Consider the following 27,919-nt stretch of genomic DNA (forward strand, 5'->3'; position numbering starts at 1 on the left):
GAGATCCGCCTGCCTCTGCCTCCCGAGCGCTGGGATTAAAGGCATGCACCACCACTCTCCGGCACAGAGACAATTTTTAAGTAAACACATGAGGCTGCTGAAGAGTCTCCCAAAACATGAGCAAGGTGGCATGGTACTTCTTGCCTGTGGTTCTAGAATACGGACCCTACAAGGTGGGGTTCTTGGCTACATCCCTCAGGAAAAGACTCAAGCGAGAAGCCGATAGACCATTTGAAATGGAGCCACCAATTTAAACAGAATTAAGCAAAAACGAGTTGAGGAGAGTGACAGGGAACCACAAGAGTCCTTGCAAGATCTTTCCACCTTCTATCACCCCGGACGTTCCTCCTTGACCGCATCCTCATCCCATCCTCATTCACAGGTGCCCAGAAGGGAATGGCAAAAGGTGTTCCATCATGCTCACTTACACACTTTTTAACAGGAACAACGAAGGAAGTTAATGACAATATTTATCCTGTGAAGAGTGCCCAGCTTACGTTCCAGTCCAGCTGACCTGGTGTGGTTAAATTTCATCTATTGACAGTCTTGCTAAATATTGAATTTTCCCCCAAAGGTGCTAATTTTTGAAATTAAAAAAAAAAAGACAACCAGAAGAAAAAAATCAGTTGTTCTATCCAGTATTTTGTCAGTTCCATACAGAGTAGAATAATCTACAAAGAGAGAACCTCAGTGGAGAACACGCTTTCATCTTATTGGCCTGTGGGTCATTTTCTTGATCAATGATCGATGTGGGTGGGTCCAGCGTACTATGGGTAGTGCCTACTCTGGGGAAGTCACTCCTGGGTTGTATAAGAAAGCGGGGTGAGCAAGGCATTTAGGGCAAGCCGGCGAGTAGCATTTCTCCAGGGGCTCTGCTTCAGTTCCTGCCTTGAATCCTTGTTCTGACTTTTCTCAGTGATAAGAGTGTGATTTGACAAACCTAGTCAAAATAACCCCTTTCCTGCCCAGGTTGCTTTTAATTGCAGTGTTTATTTGCAGCAGTAGGAAGCAAGCTAGGGCACCAATGTTGCAAGAGGGATGTGAGGGAAGGTGACAGTGAGAGCTACATCTTGGAGCCAGGGCCTCTTGACTTCATTTAGACGGGTGAAGTTGCCTTTTATTCAAACAGGAACATCTTAGCAAGCTTCTCCCATCTTTTGTCTATTCAAGAGAAGCACTGTTTATGAATAGAGCCAAATCGCACGCAGCTAGATTTTTCTAGAAGAAATGGAGTAAACTCAGTTTAAAGCCTCTGTCAATTCTCCCCTGGGTAATCTACGATATAAATTCTGACAAGAGAATTTCTAGGTCTACATTGGACAATGATTCAAACTATTATCCTACTTTGAAAACAAGCTGACAGCCTCTCCTTTTTTAGGCATGGGAGTCTGCAGGGTACAGCTGCCTTGATAATTCTCCATAGATGATTCTTAGCAGGATCTCCATGGTACAGATTAAGTCAACCAGGGCCCATTCTGGCTGATGGACATATTTAAGGTCATCTAGCCAGGGCTTTCATCTAACACTGTGGACATTGTTACATTCAGCCTTGTGGTCCTTCAGCATTTATGGGTTGAAATTCCAACTCCCGAGAGGATGGAGCTTCTGGAAGTCATCAGACCACAAGGGATCATGCTCACAAAGAAGCTCAGGGCGTCTTGTTCATCCCTTCCACAGGAAGACACAGCCAAAAGGTACCATCACTGAAACGGCATAACTCCTCAGTTTCTTGACACCTTGGTCTTTCATTTTCCAGCCTCTGTCACTATGCACAACAGCTTTGTTGCCTACAACTTACTGAGTTTAAGGTATTTTGTTGGAGGATCAGACTAATACAAGCACCCAAGGCTAGAGCTTCTTCTATTACCTAAAAAGAAATGTCTGCCATTTTATCCCCCTATCTCTCTGGAATTGCAAGCAATTAACAAAATTGGTACATTTCCCATTTGTTATTTATGCTCAACAGAGTAGACCTTGGTCCCTCTGGCTTAAAATTAAAAATAGACTGAAGAACTATTCTGCTGTTCTTTGTTTAGCTAAAAAGGGGAAAAAAAGAAAGAAAACATGGGTTTGGCTTAACAGCTGCAGGAACTTTCAACTCATGATATAGAAAAGGCTGAGCACAAATATTGAAGTGCTGAGAGCATGGGGCTTCGGAGGATTAGTGTGGATTGAATCCACAGAGTGAGGCATCTGGACAATTGGCCCGGCTTTTGTTCTTCAAGTCCTGTGGATATCAGGTCCCTTACAGATGTTGTCAGGGACCATTTAGGTATTTTCTCTTATAGGAATTCTGGCTGTGATTGGGTAGCCAGCTTGGATGAATAGACACCTAGCTGATCTTTGAATGGACTTTAAAGTCAGCAGACCCTGTCCCCAGTTTCTTAAGTACCGTGTCTCAGAAAAGAAGGGAAGAGAGGAAAGCAAAGACAACCACCCACCGCAGAGGACATCCTTTAAAGTATGCACCTGCCCTAGGGCTTTGCAGAATTTGACTTTTCTATCCTGCAGGCACATGGGAGCTTTCTTTACACAAGTCCAAGCCTTGTTCCAAAATTGAAGGTAGGCCTAGAGGAACAGAACTCAGCCTACTGGGAGAGAGGATGAGATGTTTTGAGTTCCTTTTATCCTGAGGATACATAGGGACATGGCCAATGATATCCATGGTACCTCACATGGAAGAGCCAGCAGCTTTCCCACCCTGGCCCCAACCCCTCACTGTGTTCAATTGGCGTTTGTCTTTGATGACAGTATGAAATGACAGTTTCATTTCAAATGCTTCACCTAGAATCTATACTTTGCTTCCCGGATACCCTGTAGCTGTCCTGTGTTGCTATGGGGATTGGATCCTTGCTGCAGCCACCTTAAACCTGCTGCCACTAGAAGGGTGGGATGCTCCTGGGTGTCACTGGCCATTCCCTTAGTTTCTCTCTGTCTCCCTTTCTCACACTTTCCTCCTCTCCCTGGCTCTCTCTGGCTTCTACCATCTACTGTGTTTTTGGTTTGTTTTCTTTTCCCAGATAGTAATAAATCTCCAGATATAAAAGTAGCATGGTTTTTAGACATGCAAGGACATGCTAAATAAAGTTGGGTGACGATGTTGGTTATTTACAGCTGTGAAGAAAATTACCCAACATCTTGTGGCTTCAATAAAAACAAATGGTTATCATTATCTCCCTAGCAGTGTTTGTAGGTCAGGGTTTCATAAAGAGTTTATCTGGGCATTTCTGCATGTTCCTCAGCAGATCAAAATATCGGTGAGGTTGATGAGCAGGTCATAAAGTTTATGCGGAAATGCAAGGTGTCCAGACAAGACAGAGCAATTCAAACAGAATAAAACTGAGGCGTTTCACATTTCAATTTCAAGGCTTACTACAAACCTGGAATGGTCTAGAACAGTGTAGTCTCCTGGGAGGCCCTTCTGGTCAGAGGTGGCAGTCTATCTACCATGGTCTGGCAGTTCTCTCCAAGCTCGGTAACAGGGATGACACCCTCCCCTTGGTAGAAGGTGCCCTGTTCTCTACTTGAACTTATTTGGAGACTGTCTGTAGGCCTGGATGCCTGTCTTCTCTCTAGTATGACCCGTGATGCAGTTCCCTGAAGGAGCTTCCCCCTTCAGCCTACCAATAATTACAGGCCTTGGAAGGCAGCCAGTGATCCTTAGAGCAAGCTGGCTAGCCAGACTACTAGCCATATTAGGGAGCTCCAAGTTCATCTGAGAGACTCTGCCTCAAAGAATAAGGTGGAGAGTGATTGAGAAAGACTCCTCTCTCTCTCTCTCTCTCTCTCTCACACACACACACACACACACACACACACGCATGCACGCACAAACGCACACATACACAAATACTCATGCACATATGCACACCATACGTGCCCACGTGAGAAAGAGAGAGGGAAAACACTTATGACTTAGGTCAAACAAACAATGGATGTAACACCAAAAAACATAGCACACAAAAGAAAAAAAATGAGGAAAAATTTGACCTTATCAAAACGGCATTTCAAAAGGCACTATTAAAAATAATGAAAACATTTGCAAATCAACTGAGATGAAACGCTTGCTAAATACCTCATAAAAGGCTTTCAGCAAGACTACAACATTTAGAATTGCGATAATTTAATAAGGCCACCCGACTGTGACGTGGACAAAAGACACATAGAGATATTTAACCAAAGAAGTTAAACCAATGATTAATGGGCACATGAGATGCTCAACACTATTAGTCATTGTGGAAATTCAATTGAAGCTGAAGGGATAAGACTTCACGCTCACTGAGCTAGCTGTAAGAAGTGAGACAGGGACCACCAGCTATGGTGGAGAGGGTGGACAGCCAAGAACACTCACACTGCGGCTGGGACGGTGGAGTGGGGCAGCCACGGTAGAAACAGTTCTTCAGACTTTCAAAAACTTTTCAAGGCATCAAAAGCTTTATTCGGAGCAGCGGAATGGTGGAAGCAACCCCAATCCATCAAGACTGTAGCGTGGCACAGCAGTAAAACTGAAGGCTGTGCAGAAAACTCTGAAACAAAAATATAGACATACCTATCTGCACTGGACTTAAATCGTGGTGCCAAATAAAAGAAACAAAGCGTATGTGTCCATTTAGTTGTTTTGTTTATATGAATTGTCCTGAAAAGGAGGCAGAATTAGAGAGGTCAAAGTAGATTCACAGTTTGTTAGGGAGAAATGTATGTGTGTATGCATGTGTGAAAATGAGCTAAAATAAAAAATGTCTCTAAACATTAATTATAACAGTTGTATTATTTAATAAATTTATTAAAGGTCATTTGATCTTAAAGCTGAAAGGATATAATTCTGGGATGTTCTCAAGAGGTGAAGCCTTGTGGTGGATATTTAAGTTATTGGAGTGTGCCCCTGAAGGGTCTTATGAATGAGACTCCAGTTTCTAACTTTCTGTGCTCCCTGGCCTAAGATTTGAACGCTCTCTCTGGCATGTGCTTCTTATATGATGCTCTGCCCTCACCAAAGGCCTAGAACTGTAGGGTTGCCCCATCTAGACTTGAGCCTTCAGAACCATCAGTCACTACCCTCCCTTTTAATTTTATGAGTACCCCATGTCACATTTTTATTATAGAGATAGAAAACTAATGAATTCCCAGACACTCAACACACAATACTGGGATGATACCAAATGATTAAATAAAAACCAAAGAGAAGGAAGCTCAGAGGAGTGTCTACCTCACAGAAATCTAGAGATCATCTGCTAACTGCAAATGTTAGCATATCCTTGATGAGACTCCAGGGCTGAGACTAGTGCCCTGTGGCTTTTGTCTGTCCTTTGGGCTTTTGGTTCCGGCCATCTTTGTACTTACACAATAGCTCATGGTCAAAATTGACTAGTCTTCTCAGCTCGTGTTCTGCTTTTACCTTTCTTTTTCATTTCAACTGATCAATTTCTCTTTCAACCAAAATTGACAGTATTCCTAAGAGAATTCTTTTAAAGACATTGGGTCTTGTGCTGACTTTATTGGGGTTCGCTCCTGGAGACAAACACCAAATTCTCAAATATGTCTGCCATCAATCCTCTACCTCTGGATCCAATAAAGTTGCTGTGGACAACCACCCCAGAAAACCCTGTTTGATGTAATTCTTCTCAAATAATCCTGAGATCTTACAGATTTTCTAGACCTTTACTGCATCTGGGTGATGTTTCCCTGACAGCCCTAAGGTTGATCTTTGCCAGAACCTGCCTTATCACTGCGTCATCTGAAAAAGCTGCTAATTTAAAAGCCAGAAAGTTCTGCCAGTTCTGCGCATCGTTGTCCTTTCATTTAGCCTGTTTCTATTATTTATCTTTATCTTTTTTTTTTAATCACTTTATTCTCTACAAATGTCAACGTTTTCTGTAAATTTCTCCTGTCTCTCACTGGTCATCCTCCTGTGAGGACACTAAATTTTCAGGATTTAACTTCCCTTAATACATCCAGTAAGGACTTTAAGGCTCCCAATCTCTGCCTGAGCCTATCATCCCTGAGAGGAAACTGATCGACTCAGGACCCCCAAGGTTGACAACCACAGCAGATAGGGTGAGGGAAAAGGGGAAAGGAACAAGGGCAAGGGGGCAGGGATATTTGTCCCAGAGGACAAAGGACTGCCTCTGGATGGAGAGGGGACAGATGTGGCACATAGGAAAATGGCAGTTTATAAAGGTACAGGGGGAAACCCCATGTTAGGATGAGGTATTTAATTTTAATTTAGCATGTTAATTAAATGAGCCCAAGGGGGATTCTGACTGCGGGACCTTGGTTGTCAGTTTTAGGAGCAGGAAGTGGTCAAATAAGGGAATAGACCTTGGTGGCTAGCTTTAGGAATGTAATCTAATAGTTTTTAGCAAGGCAAAGGAAATGGGGGAGAAGGCCAAGGCCTTCCAGAGCCATGCTCGCCAGCCAAGCTGACCAGAGTCCCTTCAGTCTCTCTCACATTTTAGGTTTATTTCAGAAGCATCTTATTCCCAAACATTAGAATTTGCATTAATGATCTCTAACTGCACGACACATTGCCCTAAAGTGTTGTAGGCTAGAACAATAGTAAATGCCCAGAGGTGGTGCTCGCATTTAATCCCAAAACTGGTGAGGCAGAAGCAGGCGGATCTCTGTGAATTCAAGGACAACCTAGTCTACAGAGTGAGTTCCAGGACGTCTCAGGGCTACAGAGAAACCCTGTCTTGAAAAACCAAAAGCAAGCAAACAAACAAAAACAATAATAAACATTACCTTAACACTTTTGTGGCATGTGCATTTGTGATTTAGTTTGGTGGTTTGTGCTCAGGGTCTTTCCTGAATTTCCAGTCCAGATGTCACCAGAGACTAAAGACATCCAGAGGCTTAACTGAGCTGGAGACCCCACTTTCAAAGGCACTCATTCAATGACCAACAGAATGTGATCAGTATGATATTCTGGGTCTTACAACCCTAGGTCAAAAGAACACTTGCTACTTCGATTCAGATCTCCTGTGATCCCACCCTAAGTCTCAGCTACCACACACACATGAGACTTAGATACCAACGTGGGGATTCCCACAGGCAAAATGTAATGAGGCCATCAATCAAGAGCTGACACCAGCTTGTCATCTTGGAAATGAGGGTAACAGACTCATAGCCGGTGCCTCTGAGATGCCATCTCCACCACGCACTTCTGAATTGCAGATACATGAGCTAAATAAACGACGTCCATTGTTTTAACCTCTTACTTTGGAGATAGTGTTCGTCGATAGACATCTGAACAAGAGCCAGATTTTTCTTTTTTCTTTTTTTTTTTTTTTTTTTTTTTTTGGTTTTTCGAGACAGGGTTTCTCTGTGGTTTTGGAGCCTATCCTGGAACTAGCTGTTGTAGATCAGGCTGGTCTCGAACTCACAGAGATCTGCCTGCCTCTGCCTCCCGAGTGCTGGGATTAAAGGCGTGCGCCACCACCGCCCAGCAAGAGTCAGATTTTGACTGATAAGAATGAACCAAAGGAAGAAAACTTGAATGCATGAAAAACTCCCAGAACTGAACCTTTAAACTTACACCAAAATAAAATAAAATACCGCGGTCCAGCACATTAAAAACAACAACGAAAATTCCCTGGTCCAAAGAACATTATCCTAAAATGTGAGAATACTATACGTTAGAACAGATTGAGGCAGAGGGTTGGTTGGAAAAGTCGCACAGAAATGTCAAAAATCAAACTGCATTTAGCAGAGCTGGGAGCTAGAAGACAAGCCATGTCCAAGGCCACTGGTAAAATATTTCCATCCCAGAATTCCATTCCCATTCAAACTATCAGTCAAGTGCAGAGAGAACACACGTCTAGCTTTCCATGCAGGGTCTCAGATGTTTATCCTGCTCAAACAGCAGAGTAACCACGAAAAAAGGGATGCCAGGAAACCGGACCTGGTGCCTGGGCACTTGAGATGCGAAGGAGGCTTTTTGGAGGAAAGAGCATAGGATTTCACCACGCCTAGGAGCAGCAGTCCATTGCGGAGAAGGAAGAGCTGACTGCCAGGAAGAGGCGATGAGGACATGCCCTGGCATCGTGTCCATATTTTCAGGAGTTTCGCAGTTCTAGCAATGATTCATTGCACAATTAGATGTAGATGAATTAAAACTGAGCAAATAGAAAATAACAGTTGAGACAGCCTCAGCTCTGCACAGTGTCACAGAAGAAAGAAGCGCGTGGTGGTTCTCAACTGTCAACTTCTGCGAGATTTGGAAGCACCTGGGCCTGTGTGTAAGAGTACCTCCAAGAGCTGTCTAAAGGAGGTGAGAATAGTCACCCTTATCATGGAGAGCATCGTTCTAAGGGCCAAGGCCACAGACTGAATGAGAGAGAAACCCAGGGGAGCATAAGAGTTTATCTCTCTGCTTCCCGGCTGAGGCTACGGTGTGACTAGCTGTCTCAAACTCCTGCCATCATAGCTGAAAAGGGTACCTCCACGGTCCCCAAGGCCAAAGATTGTGACCTCAGATCCTTAGCTAGAGTAGATCCCTCTTTCCTTATGATGCTGTTGTCATGGCAACGAGACAAATACCTAACGAAAATAGAAATGTCATGTTCTATAGAAACAACTAAGGTAATGCTTAAATGGTAATGATAGTCTACGTAAAGACTATTTAGCCCCAAACAGAAACTGTGGGGTGGTCACCAGTGAGAACTTGGGGAAGGGGGTGCTTAAATGTCAGGGTAGAAGACAGTTTTAGAGAATTTGTTTTGTCTTCTGTCAGGCTTATTATCTTAATTTTAAAAATCCAGGGAATGGGCTGAAGGCTCTCAGATACTGTGGTTGCTGTGCAAGCAGCAGGATCTGAGTTCTGACCCCACTAGTCACATAAAAGTCTAGATATAGAGACAGGTAAATCATTGGAGATCACTGTCCAGCCAGCCCAGCCTAGTCAGTGAGAGCTGGGTTCAGTGAGAGACATTGTTTCATAGATAGATAGATAGATAGATAGATAGATAGATAGATAGATAGATAGATAGATAGATAGATAGATAGATAGATATGTAGATAGACAGACAGACAGACAGAGAGAGAGACAGACAGACAGACAGACAGACAGACAGACAGACAGACAGATAGATAGATGTAGAAATCAATAGAGGTATATACCTGAGGTTGACCTCTGACCTACACACACACACACCTGTGGACATTTAGAAATACATGCATATACATGCCCCACAAAAAATGGAAAGAAGCCTACTTACAGTATTTGGCAATGCAGTTACTCATAAGCCTACATGATTTTCATGTCTTTCAGGCTCAGACAGAGCAGGACCAGAATAAGAAGAATGGGGTTAGGAGGGTGCACAGGGCTCCAACCTTAACTGCCCTACTCTCAGGTGAAATCTCTGCTTGACGCTACACTTTACACACAAGTCCAGTACCAATGGGACAGCACTACACATCATAAAGGTATTTGTAGAAGGAACAGATTGAGGCTGGTAGGATGGCTCAGGATGGAAAAGCACTTGCCACATGAGCCTCGCAACCTGAGTGTGCTTCTTAGGCTCCATGTAGAGTTAGGACAGACCCAATTCTACCAAGGTGTTCTCTGGCCTTTACACCCACACTGTGGCACATGCTCTCCCAGTAATAATAAATTAACTGGTTTTTTTTAAATCAAGTTTTAGGAAAGACGAGGACACTATGTAGAGGAGATGAGCCTCCGCACTATGCAGAGCACATCTTAAGGGGGTGTTCGAAAAGGAGTCATTTAACCCGGTCCTGAAGAAAAGAGGACTTTTAGAAAGCAGAAGAGAAAAAGGCATTACAATTCAAACAATTAAACCAAGTGAGCAGAGGATTGAACCCCCAATATGTGAGGTTGGGAACAATGAACATAAATACTAAAGAAGCAGGAACAAGCAGAATTTTCTAGGACACTATATTCTCGGTACATTGAGGCTTGAAATGAATTTGCTTTTGAAGCAGAAAAATGCCCTGTATTTTGTTACCTCTTCATTCCACAGAACTAAAATAATAGCCCAGAAGTTTCAGTTGGTCAGCATTAGCTATTGATAAAATATCGGCTAATAGGAGACCTTGAGGTGCTTGGCATTTCATACTCACACATAAGAGACACTTCCACCCAGAGCAGCTTTAGCCTGGGTGCTGTGTCTGCATCGTGGGGTTGTGCTCCTGTCAAGATGATTGCCCGTTGCTGGGTGCCACTGGGCTTCTCTATCCCAAAGCCAGGTTCCCATGAGTCCCTGGGAACTAGATGAAAAAGTTTAGGCAGGAGAGGCTGAGAGTTTGTGATGACTGGAGATATCCTTATGAAAACAAACAAACAGTTCATCCCAGATTCTCTGGAGATATGGTCGGCAGTGTTTTTGTTTGCCTATTGACGGGCTTAGCATAATATTTTCTCAATCTTCCTACCGTATCAATTTCTGACAGTACAATTGAACTGAGGCGGGAAGGCATTGTCTACAAGACCAGCCAAGGAAATTGAGAACTTGGTCGGAGGCTGTAAATATCCTTCTGGTCTTTCAGTGTGTTTATTCTGAAGTGCTCTCTTATGGAGTTGAGAGGGTTCTGGGACACACTGGCACCAGGTTTTCAGTGGGAAAGATCAGTGGTCGAGATAAGGGTTGGGGGTCCGCCTTGAGACGTGCCATAAAGAAAAGATCTGATTTTGTCCTTAGGTTCCCTCCAAAGGGTGGTGAGTTTGACTATAACAATGGAGTATTCAGAGGAGTACTTGGAAGGCAGGAAAGGGATTTTTTAAACATAAATGTCCCAGGGTCTTAAGAGAGGAGAGCACCACTCCCTCGTGTAGCAGGGGATGCTGATTAACTATCAGTAAGAAGCACCAGAAGTAGACTCCCACTGTTCACAGAACAATGTGACTCAAAGGCCACCAAGGTCTGCAGAAGCCCTGTCCCCAGGAAAGACAGTCCTCATGCGCATGACTCAGTGTGGGTGGTCTTGGTTGAACTCCCTGGGGTGAGCTTGTTTATGAATGCCCTAACAGATTGCCTTACTCTGGAGGCACCCTCATTAACAAAACACAAGGTGGGGTGCAAAGGAAGAAAAGAAAGATCGCACCCCAGGATATCGCCTCTGAAGAAATAGGAAACAGGCTGATATGGGAGAGGGGGTGGGAACTCCTGCAGATCCATTCACTAAGAGTTACACAGCGCAGCAGAAAGATTCACACAAGTGGGTGGTCCCTAAATCCAAGCAAGAGCTACTCTGAAACTAAGCAGCACACACACACACATACACCAAATGAAAGATGGGCTTCTCCATGTGTCTGCAGTTCTTCAATGTGAAATCCCTTGTTTGTATTTAGGATGGAGTGTTTTCCCTAAAGGATATCCTGTTTGAGATTAGTATTGGCTGGTTCCTCTTAACATCCTTAAAGAAACATCCAGGGAAACTAAATAAGTTCCCACCCCTCCAGGGATAGGCCAAGTGATTTGTCTGCGGGAGGTCAGAAAGAGTCTTAGCAGGAGGGAGGACACAGCATCACATCCTCTGACTGATTCTTGCCATGACCTAACACTGACAGCCTCTCTGATCTCACTGATTGACACAAGGCAGGTAGGCATTGCAACTGGACGGATGTGAGGCCAGCTCCACCCACAGCTACTGCTGGTCTGTCCTGAAGCATGTCTGTGACCCTTGCTTATAAGATAAGGATAAATGTTCATGTCACAGGTCAAATGAGCAAATGTATTTAAGAGGCACCTTATAGCTTGTGGTGCACATGGCATGCTTTCATAGGACATACTCTGTTCCCATCAGCCAGAAGATAGTGCCCTGACCTCACAGAATGGACTAAGAAGCAACAGGAAAAAATAAATAAATAAAACAATGGGAAGGGGTTTTACAAAGGTTATTAAACAAGAGTCAATGCATTCTTTGTATGTTTAAAAAAATACCCAAGCAATAATATGATATTGTTCTCTTAGATCTAAAGTATCAGGCTCCCCAGTCATTGTGTCTAGTGCCTCTTTTGTTCAGCATTAAAAATATAAAACCATTGTGCTAACATGTGTGGGAGGTAGACATTAAGAACCAAAGAAATAGTATGTGGCCTAGGAAATTGTCCTTCATTACTCTGAAGGGGCTGCATCCTTCAAGTCCCTTAGAACAGGCTCACACCTCCCCAGCCTCCTACCACCCCCCCATCTCCAGTCATTAGCTTAGACTTCCTCCAAAGTTTACCTGGATAGCTAAAGAAACATTTGTAACTATGTCTCCTCTGATTGGTTTTATCTTTGTAGGATAACACTAGACACCCTGATCATCATCTTCCTCTTTGTTCCCTTCACTTTTATTTAGAAATGTTTACTTTTATAAATCGCTCTGTCGCTGAGGTTATACCTGTAATGAAAACATCAGACCCCTTCTCTCCTTCATCTACTTAGCTCTTTAGTCAGGAGGTGTCCCTTCCTTTGGGAGGCATTTCTCCCTCTCCTTCTGGGATCATCCACCTCCAGAGGGTCAGAAAAGACCCATCCTATGCGACCTAGAACAGTCTGTGGATTTCTGTGAATCATAGCACAAATTATATAACACTGTAATTATTTATTTGTGTATTTCCCCATAAAGCCCTTAAAGAACAAGATTATGTCAAACGTATTTTTGTCTTTCTTGGACACTGTACAGAACTTGGCATGAGCCAAGTTCAATGCCCAGTGGTGGTTGTGTGCTCGTTTGAGGGATTTAAAAGTAAAGGCTGTCCTTTCATGGTGCTTTGGATTTCAAGTTTGGCAGAGGCAGGGAGCTGGATGGCAGGGTATCTATCCAGCCTAACTATTCCTCCTTTCCTAGAAGTGAGCTGGGAATATAGAGGACAGTGGTTTATTTAGAAAAAAAAGAAGTGGGGCAAAGGGAAGGTTACTGTGGAATATTTTCCACAGCCCTATGAAAAGAACAGAAAGTACACCATTTTGTTCCCACAATAACTGGGAAAGTTTGGTGGTTATAACCTCCTTTTACAGATGAATAAGCTGGAAGTTGGAAAGCTTCCTTAATTTTCCAAGGTCACATAACTTCTAAGTGACAAAGCTGAGATGTGAATTATAGTATTCTGCTTTTTGTTTGTTTGTTTGCTTTGTTGATTTTTATACAAAGCAAGAGGCTACATCTTCCTGAGACCATTCTATGAAATTATTTTGGAGAAAATACTAGATGCTTACTAAAATTCACAAAACTAAGTACATCTTTTCTATAAGCACTTTCGTTAAGGAACGACATAAAGAGTTGGTTTAATGCCAACTGCTTCTGGCTACACACCCAGGGTTCCAGTTTCCACACCCTCCTTCTCTGGGAGCGCCACCACCACATGGAGGAGTCTAAGAAGCTCTGGACCACCTCAAGAGAGCCACAGAAGTGTGCCAAGAATGAAGAGGAGCCCAGTGACAGACACCATTGCCTCCAGATTGTGAGCTGGCTATGGAAGATGCTTTCCAGCTGGGATGTGTGTGGTCCAGGGTGGGACAATGAAACATCAGGAGCTCATGTGGGAGCTTAACGGCTCAGACTTGTCCAAGAAGACAAACTTCATACCGAGACATCTCCCATTCCCACCTCAGCACCTAACTCCAGCTCAGGGATGTGGTGGCTCACCAAGGAGACAGATTTAAGTCAATATTGTCTAGACAATTTATAATGGGAATACGGAGAAGTCTTTCAAATATCACTTTTCAAGCTGGTCTCAGGTATCCAGTTAGGAAACCAAGATCTATATTTCATTAAGCATTTAACTTTTGGGAACAAAAATCACAAAGTTATGCTGCAGGAATTCCTACAGCCAGTAGCCTTTAAGTTACCCACCCACTTGAGCGTGGTCTCTTATACTATGTGTGCCGATGTAAATGCTTGTCTAGCATTTCTTCTGGCTGTGGGATTTGGTTGCTGTTCCCCGTTTGAGCAGAGGACTGTGATCTGTGAGTCTACCCCTAAATAAATAACCCTCTATTATACCCAATTCTGAGCTAGTGTGGGATTTCTTTTAAGCCTCCATCTTCAAAGTTATCAGAATCACAAAATTATTAAGCAAACTAAAGAATTCCTAATTCACGTCTAATAACATTAGCTAGATTGGAATATTAGAATAATAGCATTTATTATTCATCAATATACATTTTTCTCACATCTTAACCTCTAAGACTATAGCATGATCTCACAAAAATCTATGGTATATCATACTATAATAGGCCATGCCTTTTCTTTAGTATAACATGAAATAATTGATGTTTTCTCATCAATGGCTTCCTAGAGTTGAAAGAGTGTTGTGGTTTTAATCCTTGGTTTCCATATAAACACCAGATTTACATATTTTTAATGCATTTTAAAGATTATAGACTACTTCAATTTGTCTCATTGTGAAATCTGTACTTACCTGTGCCTTAGATCTCACAAAAGAAACACCGAGGAGCACGGTTTTATGCACATTACTAAAGGAGAAAGAGCTTAGTTTGACATGCTGAGTGCTGAGTGCAACAGTGGCCTGATGCTACGGAAGTAACCACCTACTTTCTGAATGGAGTTAAAGCTGATTTTACTCATGTCTGGTACCATTAACTGGGCTAAAAACCCATGGTTGCCTATGTCATAGAGGAGAAGCTAATACTAAATAAACATAGTAACCAACTGCCCACTCTCTTCTTATCTTTATACCATCTCTTATCCCTCACCAGAGAAGCTTCTTCTTGCAATCAATTGTGATTAATAACAGAGATCTCCATCTGTTCATCAGGCAGAGAATGAACCGGTGGGTGCCCAGTGCTAAATGGGACATCTCCCTACCAGCAAGACCCCAGAGATCATTGAAGAAGGAGTAGAAAGATTGTCAGAGTCAGAGGAGGTGGACATCTGCAGCAAAAGGTTTTTGTCGGACATGACTGCAAAGTCACACACAAGAGCTCGCAGTGACTGTGAATGCATGCCAAGACCTATACAAGACCAGGGCAGCAAAAATCCTAGCCTGGGTTGGCAAGGGGCTCATGGAGTCCCACCCCTCGCTGAGGAAGTTTTGACAACTGAAGCCTACTAGGGGGTAGAACATCAATTTTCTTCTAGGATACAGATCCTGAGAAGGTAGTCATGCTTCAGTGGATGGTTCTGCACTTATGCACATCCAGGCAGCACTAAGTGGACTCAGTGAGTTTAAAAATAGAGCCCATAAAGTTGCTGTGAGGGATGGAAGGGAAATGAGAGGAACTGGAGGAGAGGGGTAGAGCTGGTCGAAACACATTATATTCATGTACCAAGTTCTCAAACAATAAAATCATTATTATGAAAAGACTCATCCCAGGAGATTCTAGGCTGTGTCCATTTGACAGCTAAAACCAAGCAGCAGAACGCAAGTGCTAACCTCATTTTATAAACAAATAGAAAGAGGAGGTGGAGCTTGTGTTAATATGAATCTTCAGGCTGGTTTCTGTAAAAGCATGGTGTGAAATGCTGTCAAGACATGTTATTGGATGGAGCAAATCTAGAAATCAATGGAAGCCCTTGGCTTGGTTTTCTGAAGCATGTTCATCAGGAATCACTTGTCTTCTGTTTTCTTCTCCATGTTCGCTCGGTCAGATTCACAAGCATCTCGTGTGTTGATCCTCATTCAGAGGACACAGCCTTCTCAGCAGGGGTGGGCAGCTGGGCTTCTGTGTTCCTGAAGTCAACAAGGGACAACATCTTCCCATTCATGAGTACAGGAACCGGGTTCCAGGAAAAAGACCTCCACTAAGAGAAAGGAACTGCTCAACATCTGCCAACAGACTTCTGTGCCAAACTTCTAGCCAGCTTGATGCTGCACGCATATACACAAAGACTGATAAAATAAACCAAATAAAACCAACTGTCAGAGGTTACCTTGGGGTAAGAAAAAAAGAAGCTGCAGACAGATAATTGTAAAGAAAGAGTATTACAATTCTGACTGTACTCACACTTCACATGCAACATCCATCCGCACAAAAATTCCTGTTTCTCACTAACTATATGCATAAGAACTTCATGAATAAGCACAGACATCACAAACAGATACACACACACACACACACACACCTCTTTCCTCCATGACTGACAGGCCTTTCATCCTTCTAGTTGGATTATACTTCTTTAGAAGAATTACATAACTCTTATCTCAGAACCAAATCACTGGGGGATCAGAGGGAGAGAATGGGACAGTAATGGCTCCAATCAAGTCCCTGAGAGCCTGGCAACCATTATGTTCTCAAGTTGAGAACATTGAGCCTGCTATGGTGGATCGTGTCTGGGAAAATTCTTCAGTTTAACTCCCTCTGGGTTGGTATGTGCATTTTCTACTAGAAAAAAAAATCTTGTTATTTTTGAGAATCAAAAGGGGGAGGAAGTTGCTTTTTACCATGAAAGGCCAAACAACAGCTGTGACTTTTAATGGCAGTAACTGACAGTAACAGCTTGGTGGCATCATATTTAATGGGGAGAGACCAGCTCACCTCATGCCCTGGTTGCTATGTACAAAAATGCAAGGAGTTCATAACAAAGACTGTGAGAACCATTGCTTAAAGTAGACAGAAACAGGGCTGCCCCCAAAAGACAAAGGGGAGGACTTGCTTTTGTCCCACCCTGTTGGAATTTACAAGGTGAAAAGAGGGGAGTTTGTGCAGGTGATCCCAGGAGGCAAAGAACTCATGAATTGCTTAGATAGCTCTCCAAGAAACTCTAAACTAATAATTTCACTTGGGATAACCTAGTTAAAAAACACAGGTCTCCCATGACCATATTTATGCATAGCGAATAACTTTCTGACTTTTCCAAAATAGTATAATTTTCCATTTTATACTCCAGGGAGTTCTTTGACCCATCACCCATTGACCATTCCTAGGAGGAGGATGAGAAATGAGGAACATCATTTAAGATGTGAAAGTCAAAGATTGATCAGGTTTTATTATCCCTGAGGAGTGGGTATTAATCCATAATAAGCTCGTATGAGCTTTAAAAACAGCACACATTTTCCTTGCTTCTCACCATATCCTCTCCCTAAGAAGGAAAAATCAAGGACATGTGTGGCAGGAGCCTCACTGAAGATGCAGCTGAACACAATATTGCCAAGTCCACGACAGAAGCCAAAGCTGCTGACAGATGTGGAAGGCAAGGACTAGAGGCAGGAGGCTGAAATCCCAAGTAGCTCGAAGGCAAGCTCCCAATCGAGGGGAGCTCTCTACACTAGAGAGGAGGCGATAGACAACCACTCCGTCACTTGTGAATAAGTGTTGCTAGAGTGTGGTAGTGTTAGTACACACTGTGCATGGCTAATAATGCAATTCCAGAGTGAATTACACTTTGCTTCAGTGTCCAATCAGAGTCTTGTGCCCTAGATTCTCCTGCCACGGGGAGTCCAGCTCTTCTGTAAGACTACAGAGCCCTACCATTTCCAAATCTCCCTGAGGCATGATGGGCTACTCTACAGCTCCACGAATTGAACAGATCTTTTAAGAAGAGAGATGAAAACAAGAAAACAGGATATTTGAAAAACATTGAGAAACCAAATAGACCTTAATAGACTTACATGGGACACCAGACACAATTGCAAGGGGATATATATTCATTCAAAGGCACATAGACAATTGGAAAGAACAAATTTAAGGTTGAAATAGTATCACATGTCTAGACATGAATAGCAAAAGATAAGAAGGGAAATTTCACAAATATGTGGGTATTAAACAGCTCGTTCTTGAACAATCAGTGAGCCAAAGGAATCACAAAACATACTGAGATGTGTGGAGAAGACATCAGACACCAAAGCCTAGGGAATGCAGCCAAAGCGCCCAGGAAGGACATCTGAATGGCAACCACTTTATCAGAAAAAGATGCATGGTCTCAAATGAATGATCTGACATCATACTGAGGAGGTGTAAGAACAAACTAAACTCAAAACATCATGAGATAAATAATGTATATACCAATTCCGTTACCTAGAAGAAGTGATTACAATTCTGCAACAAGACAATCTATTATAATATATATAAAAATAAGACTCTAGGGATGTCATGGAGGAGTAAGCAAGAATATTATAAAAACCAGAGGCGGGGAAGACCAGAGTGAAATGATGTCGTCTGGTCATAACAGGACAACTCCTCTCTGAACTCCACAACAGCCGCCCCAGACCTGCACAAGATCATCAGTCAACATTCCAGCATGGACTGGGGAGGGATTCACGAGCCCCCTCCCTTAACTGAGAAGCTATAGACAGTTGATGGCTTCTGGGGGAGGGAGTTTCCTTTAAGAGTATGGCCTCTGGTGGTTGCCCATGCTCCAATGGATGGTCCTTCACCAGTGCATATATGAAGAGCACAAATTGGATCCCTCAGTTGTTTTATTTCAAGAGGACACAAAGTTAGTAGGGATGTTAGGGAGGGGGTGATCTGAGAGAGGTTCAGGGAAGGAATGAGTATGACTATATCAAAATGCATTGTGTGTGTGTGTGTGTGTGTGTGTGTGTAGGAAATTCTCAAAGAATTATTGCAAATAATACATTGTTTGAAATCTAGGATCCATATATGAGAGAAAACGTAGAATTTTGTCTTTGTGAATCCAGATCACTTGCTCATTATAAATGTTTTCCATCTACCCATTTTCTTCAAGTTTTCATGATTTCATTTTTCAACAGCTGAGTAAAGAAATATTTCCATTATCTATTCTTTTGTTGATGGGCATTTTGATGTGTCCATCTCTCTGCATTGTGACTAGAGCAATAATAAACATAGATATGGAAATATCTCTGTATAGAGCCCAGGAGTATTATAATGCCCGGGAGTATTATAACACCTGGGAGAGATATTGCTGGGTTGTATGGAACTTCTACTTGTGTTTGAGAAACCTCCACACTGATTTCCACGATGGCTGTACTAGCTTACATGCTTGCCAACCATGACAAAGGATTTCCCACATCCTCACCAGCATCTATTGTCCTGTGAGTCTTGAATAGCCATTCTGGGTTAAAGAAGGAGGATGGGCTCTTCCCTCACAGCATAGGCAAATAGTAATGCAAAATGAGCTAAAGACCAGAATATGGGGTGTAAAACTCTCCATCTCTTAGAAGATAGCAGAGAGGATGTGGTAATGACTTCCTAGACCTGAAAACAAAACTAAAACTAGAAAAACAGAACTGTGTTAAACTTATAAGGCTTCTACTCTGCAAGGGAAACAATTCATGGAATCCAAAGCAACATGGAAGACTGTAGAAATTACTGGAAAATCATAAGTTTGATCATGGATTGATATCCCCAAAATATAAAGTTCTACTCCAACCCACCACCAACAACAAATACATTTTTTAAAGGCAGATGTGGCCTGGAGAGATAATTCAGGTGATAGACCATTTGCCATATAAGAATGGGGACCTGACTTTGATCCTTAGTGCACAAACTTGGAAAAAGTTGGATGCTGTAGACATGCTTGTAAACCCAATACTGAGGAGGCAGAGGCAGGAAAATACCTGTGGCTTCCTGACCAGTCAGTCTTATCAGCAAGCTCCAGGTCCCAGTAAGAGACTGTCTCAAAAAAACAAATTGGAAGGTTCCCAAGAAACAACACCCATGGTTGACCTCTGAACTCCACATGCATACACACACACTTGTACATGCATATGCATGCAGAAACATGCATACATTCCCTCACATACACACACTTTCAGAGAAGTCAAAAGGTCAGAAACCTTCTAGTCTTGGTAGTTATAAATGTTGAGACAACACCTTGCATACGGTAGGCACATTGCAAACCCTTACCAGAGACAATCACTCACGGAACCGTCATCCCTAGAACAGCAAGAGTAAGCTGTATTTTTCTTCCCCATCCCTGTCAATAGCCTAGAGTACTGATTGTATGTGAGTTAAATCTGTCATCTGAACCTCAGCATGCTGATCTTATTCTTCCTGGTATCCATTCAGTTAGCTTAGCAATGACTTCCTCATTGGAGAAATAACCTACCATTTTTACCTTGCCGGGTTTGGTATTCTTCTTCTATATTTGCTTCTTCCCTTCTCTTCTTCTGCTTGTCCCTCTGTCTGATTTGGCTGGGAATTATTTTTATCCTTCCCGTCATTCTTTGCACTAGTTTATTGGGCATGACAACTAAGACAAGTTTAAGCAATTACAACTTCAAGTGAAGTTTATTCCATGATTTGAAAAACGTTCAAGGGCTTCAGCTCTGTGCTAAGCATTTAAAAGATATGTAAAGAGAAATAATCAAAAGTTTGACATTCAAAGAATGCAGTGCCAACACTGCCATCCACCAGAACTGTGGAGAAACACACGTTTTGTTTCTGATTCAAAATATTAATGTCCTACCATGTGTCCAACTTCATAAATCCATAGTTTCCTTGGGAAAATCCCCACAGACCTAGGCAGGTCCTTTATTCTATTTCAGTAGCATCGCTCTTACGGAAAAATGACGTAGCAAAGCATTATGGACTGTTTTCAATACTAATCATGAAATTTGCAACCCACTCTACATAATTCAAATGCTATACAAACACAATATAACTATATTACAAAGTTTACTACTTTGCATAATGATGAGTCGTAAGCAACACTGCAGGCCTTAATCCACTTCACCCTTCACTCTGCTAAAATAGCCATCCACTCATCTTCCAATGAGAAACCACAGAACCTCACCACTTCCTGCTTCTTTCATGGGGACAATCAGAGAAGAAGATTCTTCTCTTTCCCTCCAACCCCCTTCTTTGTTCGTGTCCCAGCTATACTGGCTGAGGTGACAAGTAGATTCCTTGAGGCCTGCCAGACTTCTCTGGTTCTTGGACGTCCTGAAATCACCATGGACAGCCAGGAATAGTCACCTCTAGCTGTTTGAAGTGATGACATCATGACAGCATTATCACTGCTCTCTTTGAGGGCTCTAGGATGGGTCAGTTTACTTCAGGAGCTGAAGAAGGAGAATGTGCAACGCATGGAAGGGCCCGGGTCAGATCATAGGCTACGAGCACTTCTTTAACCTTCCTTCCTTCCTTCCTTCCTTCCTTCCTTCCTTCCTTCCTTCCTTCCTTCCTTCCTTCTTTCCCGTCTTCCCTCCTTCCTTCCTTCCTTCCTTCCTTCCTTCTTTCTTTTCTTTTATTTTTTTTTAAATTGGAGATTTTGCTATAACACCACTATATGTTCTTGCAAAGCCACATACAGATTATAGGATTTTCAGGATCTGGGCAGTTTCTTTCCTAGGCTAGTACCCTTTCTCCCAGAGAAAAGGTACACTGATGGAGCCCAGCTAGTAGCCAATTCTACCCCTCCATAGTCGGGTAACAGCAGAAGCCTTAGGTTTGTGCAAAGGGCAATTCACTCAAAGCACGAGGGAAAAGGACACTTGAATCTCATGTGACAAGCACAGAGGTCAGTTTAGAGCTGAACTCACAGCCTCTGTTTTTCTGCTTGACCGCAGAAGACACTTTCCTGGCAGCATGGGGATTTAGGGCTCTCTCTGAGAGGACTGTGGAGTCTTAGAACAGTCTGCACCCGCAGACTGCAGACTCATGTTGTCTAAAAATTCAGAGTAATAGGAGCAGGAACGGCAACTCCCCACATCACTTGGGAAAGGGATGCAATAAGAGAAAAATGAACTAATATCAGCGAAGCACTTAGCAAGTAGCCAACAGGGTGAGTTAAGGACCGGGAACAGCAGGAACTGTCTGTCACTACTGCTCTTTGCTTTCTAAGCTGTTCTACATCAGCTGGAGCGAGCCTGGCTGTTGTTTTGGATACTGGCTCTCACAAAGCCACCGTCAATGCATAAGTCCTTTTACATTGCTGCCCCGTTTTCTGTACCACCACCAGTCAGTCATTCAACAGATTTTTACTGACTATATATTATATAATACATTAGATATCATGCTCAGAACTTCAGGCTGGTGCCTGTACTTAGAGGACACACAGTCAAGTTAGACAGGAAGACCCCACTGAGTCACAAACTGAAAGACAAATCAGAAAGAGAGAAGTCAACTCAGCAGATGGAGTTCATAGCACTGGGCACTGAGAGACTTGAGAGTCAGCCAGTCCACAGTAGGGTAGAAAATCAGAAAGGACCTTGGGGCAGTGGAGCTTTAGAACTAAATGAGGATGGTGTCCAGCCAGTGGAGGGAGAAGGAGGCAGATGCCTGGACAAAGCAGCCAAAGCCTCCAGGCTGTGAGTCACCGAGAAGTCCCCCTCTGACTGCAAATAATGTGTAATAAATGAAGCCAGGGTAGGAAGGAGAGCAGGCAGGACAGGCGCAGCAGTTGGAACAGAGAGGATCACAGAGGCCTTCCTTAGCCTCTGTGGCCAAAGAGAGGCAGCCAGCCAGATGCTATAAGGGGCATGAGGCAACTGTACATGGAGACAGAAACCCCATTATCCAAGTCTCTAGAGGGGGACACTAAGCTGCCTAGAGAGACCTCAACCCACAACCTGGTTCTAAGACTCGGGCTTTTGTTGGGGCTGCTGGGCTGGCTTCAGAGAGCACACAATGGCCAGTGTTGAAACTCCCTTTTTGGACGGAAGAACGGTTTCACATCTGGGGAAGGTTAGGGTCAAACATATAAATGAGGGGAGCGGAGTACATTGCCCGAGACGCTCTGTCTGTGACGTCAATCGCTGCTGGCTTTGGACAGAGGTCGTTCTCTTGTGCATCAGGCAGGCCCCGTTAACACTGTCCAGCACTCTAGTGTTTATGTGGAAAATGTGAGCCAGGAAGTTTCTCCTCATTGTGATTTGGAGGTTGTCAAGGAGCCATTCTTTAGTGGTTGGTTTCTGTCTCTCCCATCTTACCAACACCACTGTTTCTGCGACACTTTGTCTCTGTCTCCTCTCTCTCTAGGCTGCTGGGAGACACGGTTTGCTGAGAGAGGACAACAGAGAGAGAGAGACTGAATCCACATTGCATGTTAGTTATTTACTTAGGTCTGTGTGCTCTCTCTTTCCCCATTACAGACCCGGTTGGCGCCCCACCTCTCTCTCATGGCTTCAGGCCCAGAAGGGAACTGAGCTCTCAGAGCACAGATCCCCCAACTAGAACATAAGTGAATGTTTTAACCGTTGGTGACTTTCTCTTTCAGACATTCAGGGAGCAAGCTGTTTTCCGGTCAGGCACCATCGCGGCCTGTCCCCAAAGCCCCGCCAAAGCCCCGTCTCTGGGAGACAAGGCACTGAGCCAGCACCACCCTTTCTCCCCTCAGCTGTCATTCAGAAAAGGGTGGTGGAGACCAAACCTGAGTGCAGGAAAACCCTTGTAGCCTTAAGCAACCTCTTCTCACCTCTGCCCATCCCAGCACGCACAGCCCAGATGATGAATGTGGACAACTAGAGATCTGTTTTCTTTTTAACTTTCATCAGACTACTTAATGCTGAGCCAGTGTGAGGCCCTGCAGAGGTCCACCACCAGCACTAGAGAAATCATACAGGCTATCATTGTGGGCTCTTGTTATCCACCACAGACGGCCCATTTTAAGAATATACAAAGAGCTACAAAAACATATGGCAAACTAACAAAACAACCAACCTATAAACAGTCTAATGGATAGAACAGAACTCCTGGACAAAACAGATAGTTCTCAAAACAAGAAGCACAAATGTCCAATAAATATTTTTTAAAAGTCTTCAACATCCTTAGCCATCAGGGAATTGTAAATAAAAACTGCTTTACGATGGTGCCATCTCAACCTTGTCAAAACGGGCAACAATCAAGAAAGCAATGGACAACAAATGCTGGAAATGAAGAAAAAATATGTTTATTCACTACGGGAGGGGTGGGGATTGTGGGAGCGGGGGGAGCATAAACTACTGCACTCTCTGCAGAAATCAGTATAGAAGTTCCTCAAAACCTAACAGCTATGGCTACTGTGGAACCCAACTACACCACTCCTGGGTATGTACCCAAAAGACTGTGCGTCCCATCACAGATACTTGAACACCCAGGGATTATTGGTCCTCCAGTCACGATAGGAAGAAAATAGAACAAGTCTAGATGTCTACCAATAGAGGAATGGACTAAGAAAATATGATTAATACCCACAGCAGAACTTTGTGCAGCCAAAAAGGGGAATGAAATAGTGAGATTTTCATGAAAAATAGATCTGGAAATTATAGTATGTGAAGCAACCCAGACACAAAAAATGCAAATATCATATATTCTTTCTCACAGGTGGATTGTATCCTTTGTGCGTGTGTGTGTGTGTGGTGTATGTGTGTAGTGTGTGGTATGTGTGTATATGTATGTATGTAAACCATGAAACAAGAAAGGAGACTACGAGATGAGGTCTTAAGGAAAGGAAGTCTTAAGGAAATAGTTGAAATTAGAAGAGAGCAATAGAGAACACATGACAGGAAAATAGAGGGAGGAATCCTGAGACAGGAAGAGCTAGGAGACCGAACGGGGAAGGGAAGGCAGGAGAAAGTGTCAGCAAGCCCAGAGTGTATGTACAAAAATGCCAGAATTAAGCCTATTACTTAGTATGTTAATTTAGAACCAAACAGATGAAAGCAATCAAAACAAAGAAGAAAGAATCGTCACAGTGCATCCCACTCCTTTTGCATTTGCTCAACTCCTTTCTAGACCACTCAGATCATCTTCTTCAGTAAATACCAACTGCTACGAAGCTTGAGAGACGAAGAGATGGGGAACACATGGAAAATACAAGCTCACTTCAATACCAGCTCAGTCAGGTGTGGACTGAATAACCAACAAGCAAGAGGAGGGAAAAGAAGGAGAGAGAGAACATAACTTCAAGATTTTTACAACTTAGTGAAAGCATTTTGCTTATTTGTGGTATTAAATGATACAGTCAAAAACAGACAGTCATTTCTAATAAATACCTTGATGTGTGCGTGCAAATGCAATCATCTAATTAGCCTCCATCTTTGCCCTTTCCGTCAATATCTGCTTCTAAACAGGACCACTCTTCTGACTTCTATCACTCTTCTGACTTTTGTTGTTTCAGTAAGGAGCTTTTGGTATGTCTACTCTGTTATATTTAATGATCCTTTCTCATCACAGTGCAAGTGTTTAAACTCAAAGTCTCAGGAACATGTACCCAGATTGTATGCCAGAAACAACTGAATTCTGTTTCTGTGACTCTCAGCATTTTACTATAACTGGATACCAGTGAGTGTCAAGGATACACGTAAGAAGCATGTTTCCCAAGGATTCCTAAGATGGCACAATGTTCTACTTATTTTAGCCAAAGCTAGAGGACTGAAGTGCAACAGAACCACTCTGCGTGTGTAGCACAGGCATGCTGATGAAGATGATGGCAGCAGTGGTGGTGGCAATAATAATTAGCACACATGGAAGCCTTCTCTTCACCTGACCTTGTGTTAGCCACTATCAAAGTGAGCGTCCTGGCTGACTCACGATTAAAGCCCCTGTACCCAGCACAGTGGTTGGTACATAGGTCCTCCAAAATAGACCAACTAACTAAGCTTAACTTGTTCCACTCTGCGTCCTTCAGAAGTGGGTGTCATGATCTCTATTTTTAAAAGAGGAAAAATATTATTTCTTTTAAACTTACCTAGAGATAATCAGTATAAACATGATAGAAATAAGGAATCAAATCTAGTTTTAACTGTTCTACCTGATCCTAGGATGAGATTTAAAACAGACTTTCAGTAAAGGAAAAATTTGGGGAGGAAAGCGTGACCCTAGTAGAGATTCGGGAGAACTTGGGACTATATACTTATGGCTGATGGATAGAAGGACACAGAATGGAAGATCACTTCCACCAATGATCTAGGAAAGGGACAGTATCCTCCTCGCTGACACAGGCAGGATGGGGATTCCTACAAAGCTTTGCAAGAAGCTCTTTATATTGACTTTAATTTATTTATTTTGTAATGAGAAAACAGGGTAATGAAAATTTGGCTGTGAGCCTAGACTTTAATGGAGAAGTCATCTCTCCATCCCAGACAGTCTTCTGAACACCAAGTACCAGCAGTAACCAAGAGTCACATAGTAAGCTGTGGAACCACAAAGGTATGTTGAGTCTCTCTAACTTCAAGACCTTTCCCCTTTCGGCTCATCCTACTAATGGAGGTTTAGTGGTCCCTGTTATCTGTACCATGAGAACACCATACAAAGGAGAAGGAAAGAGAACTGGGGATCACAACATCTGATTTCTGAGCACTTGAGACTTTTCATACTTTTGTTAGTTCTTCCAGTAACTTCTGAAGATAGAAGCATTTTAATCCCCACATTATAGATAAACCACCCAAACTTAGAGAGTTAAAGTGACTTGCCCAAGTCCCATAAATGTTAAGTATTCAAGATTCAAAGTAAAGCACTCAAGAAGGAGCAATGCCCAAAGAAAGCCTTGGGATGCTACACATATCACAGCTCAACAAAACAACAACAAAATCTTCCTCTGCTCATGCAGTTTCCTTGTGTGTGATTTAGACTGTAGTAAAAGGGAGTCATGTGACAGCAATGCATTCCTCAGTCACCCCCATTGCTCAGCCGCCCCCACTGCTCAGCCACTCTCATGCCTCTCTTCTATTGCCACTCTCTCCTGCACTCTAGTCTCCCTCCATCACATATCCTTTTGTATTTCCAATACAGTGAGTTAATTTTCCTGGTGTGACTTTACATCTTGCCAACCCAGGTCCTTAGACTTCTTAGTTTCCTAGATTATTACAGTGTTTAACCAAATAAACCTTCTTTAAGAAAAAAAATTATCTTCACTTTAAGAGAAAACTTCATTTTATTACTAAGTCAATAAACATAGATAAGCACTGTTGAGCTGTGTGATGACTAATGTGATTGCTAACTTGACCAGATGTGGAGCTAGACAGAGAACTAATGCTTTGATCATGTCTATGGGATGTTCTGAAGAAGACGGGCATATGGGTCCAGGAGCTGAGTGGGTGAGTTCTGCTCTGTCTATGGTGGTAAACCATCCATGGGTTGTGGGCCCATGTGGAGCAGAGGAAGCAGGAGAAAAGCAAAGTTCTCTCTGCTTCTTTCTCCCAGAGCAGGCGCCCTTTCTGCTGTTGATTCCTCTTGGACCTCAGACTCTGAGATCTTGAGCCTTGGGACTCTGGCATCCACACCAGAGGAACTCTGGGGGCTCTGGGACTTTAACCTCAATCTAGGGGCTTCACGGTTGGCCTGTCTGGTGCTGACACTCCCAATCAGGCTTCTGGTTTCTTTAGTCTCTCAGTGGTAGATGACCACTGTGGAATTTTCCACCTTGGTGATATGGGGGGGAGGGGGCATTGAGTACCAGCCTCAGAAACCCCTCAGGGCTCAGAATTGAATGTCTATGGCAGGCAAGGATCTGAGGGTAAGAAAATTAACTCAAATACGGTACCTCTGCATCTTCCTTATTTTTCATGTGAGGGGCAAAAGTGAACTGAAAGGGCACAGAGAAGAATAAGAAGGGGAAGAATAAAGAGAAAAAAAAAGGAGAGTAAGGGGAAGAGGTAGAAGAAGTAACAAGGAGAAGAAGAAGGAGAAGGAGGAGGAGGAGGAGGAGGAGGAGGAGGAGGAGGAGGAGAAGAAGAAGAAGAAGAAGAAGAAGAAGAAGAAGAAGAAGAAGAAGAAGAAGAAGAAGAAGAAGAAGAAGAAGAAGAGAAAGTGGTTGCCACAAGGTTTCTAGTTTTTACAGACATAGTTGGAAAATTCCATAGGCAAGGACAATGAATGATAATATACATATCAAAATCACAAAAAGGTCAGGTTTTACCTGACAAAGCTGTACTCTGGAACAGGTGACCTGACCCAGGAAAGAGCCAGCATTCAAGGTGAAGCACCTGACTTTCCAAACCATTAGATACAGTTACTAAACACCCCTGAATCCTGGATTCACCCATTCTCCCCTTTCATCTCTTTTGTGATAACCAGCTTTGGGGGTGCCCAGATTTGTTTGCTAGCAAAGATGGAGCATGCTGTCTTCCTTCTCAGTGCCTGTCTTCTATTGACATTTCTATGTGGTC

This window comes from Chionomys nivalis, chromosome 7 (genome assembly GCF_950005125.1).
Source record: "Chionomys nivalis chromosome 7, mChiNiv1.1, whole genome shotgun sequence".
NCBI lineage: Eukaryota > Metazoa > Chordata > Mammalia > Rodentia > Cricetidae > Chionomys > Chionomys nivalis.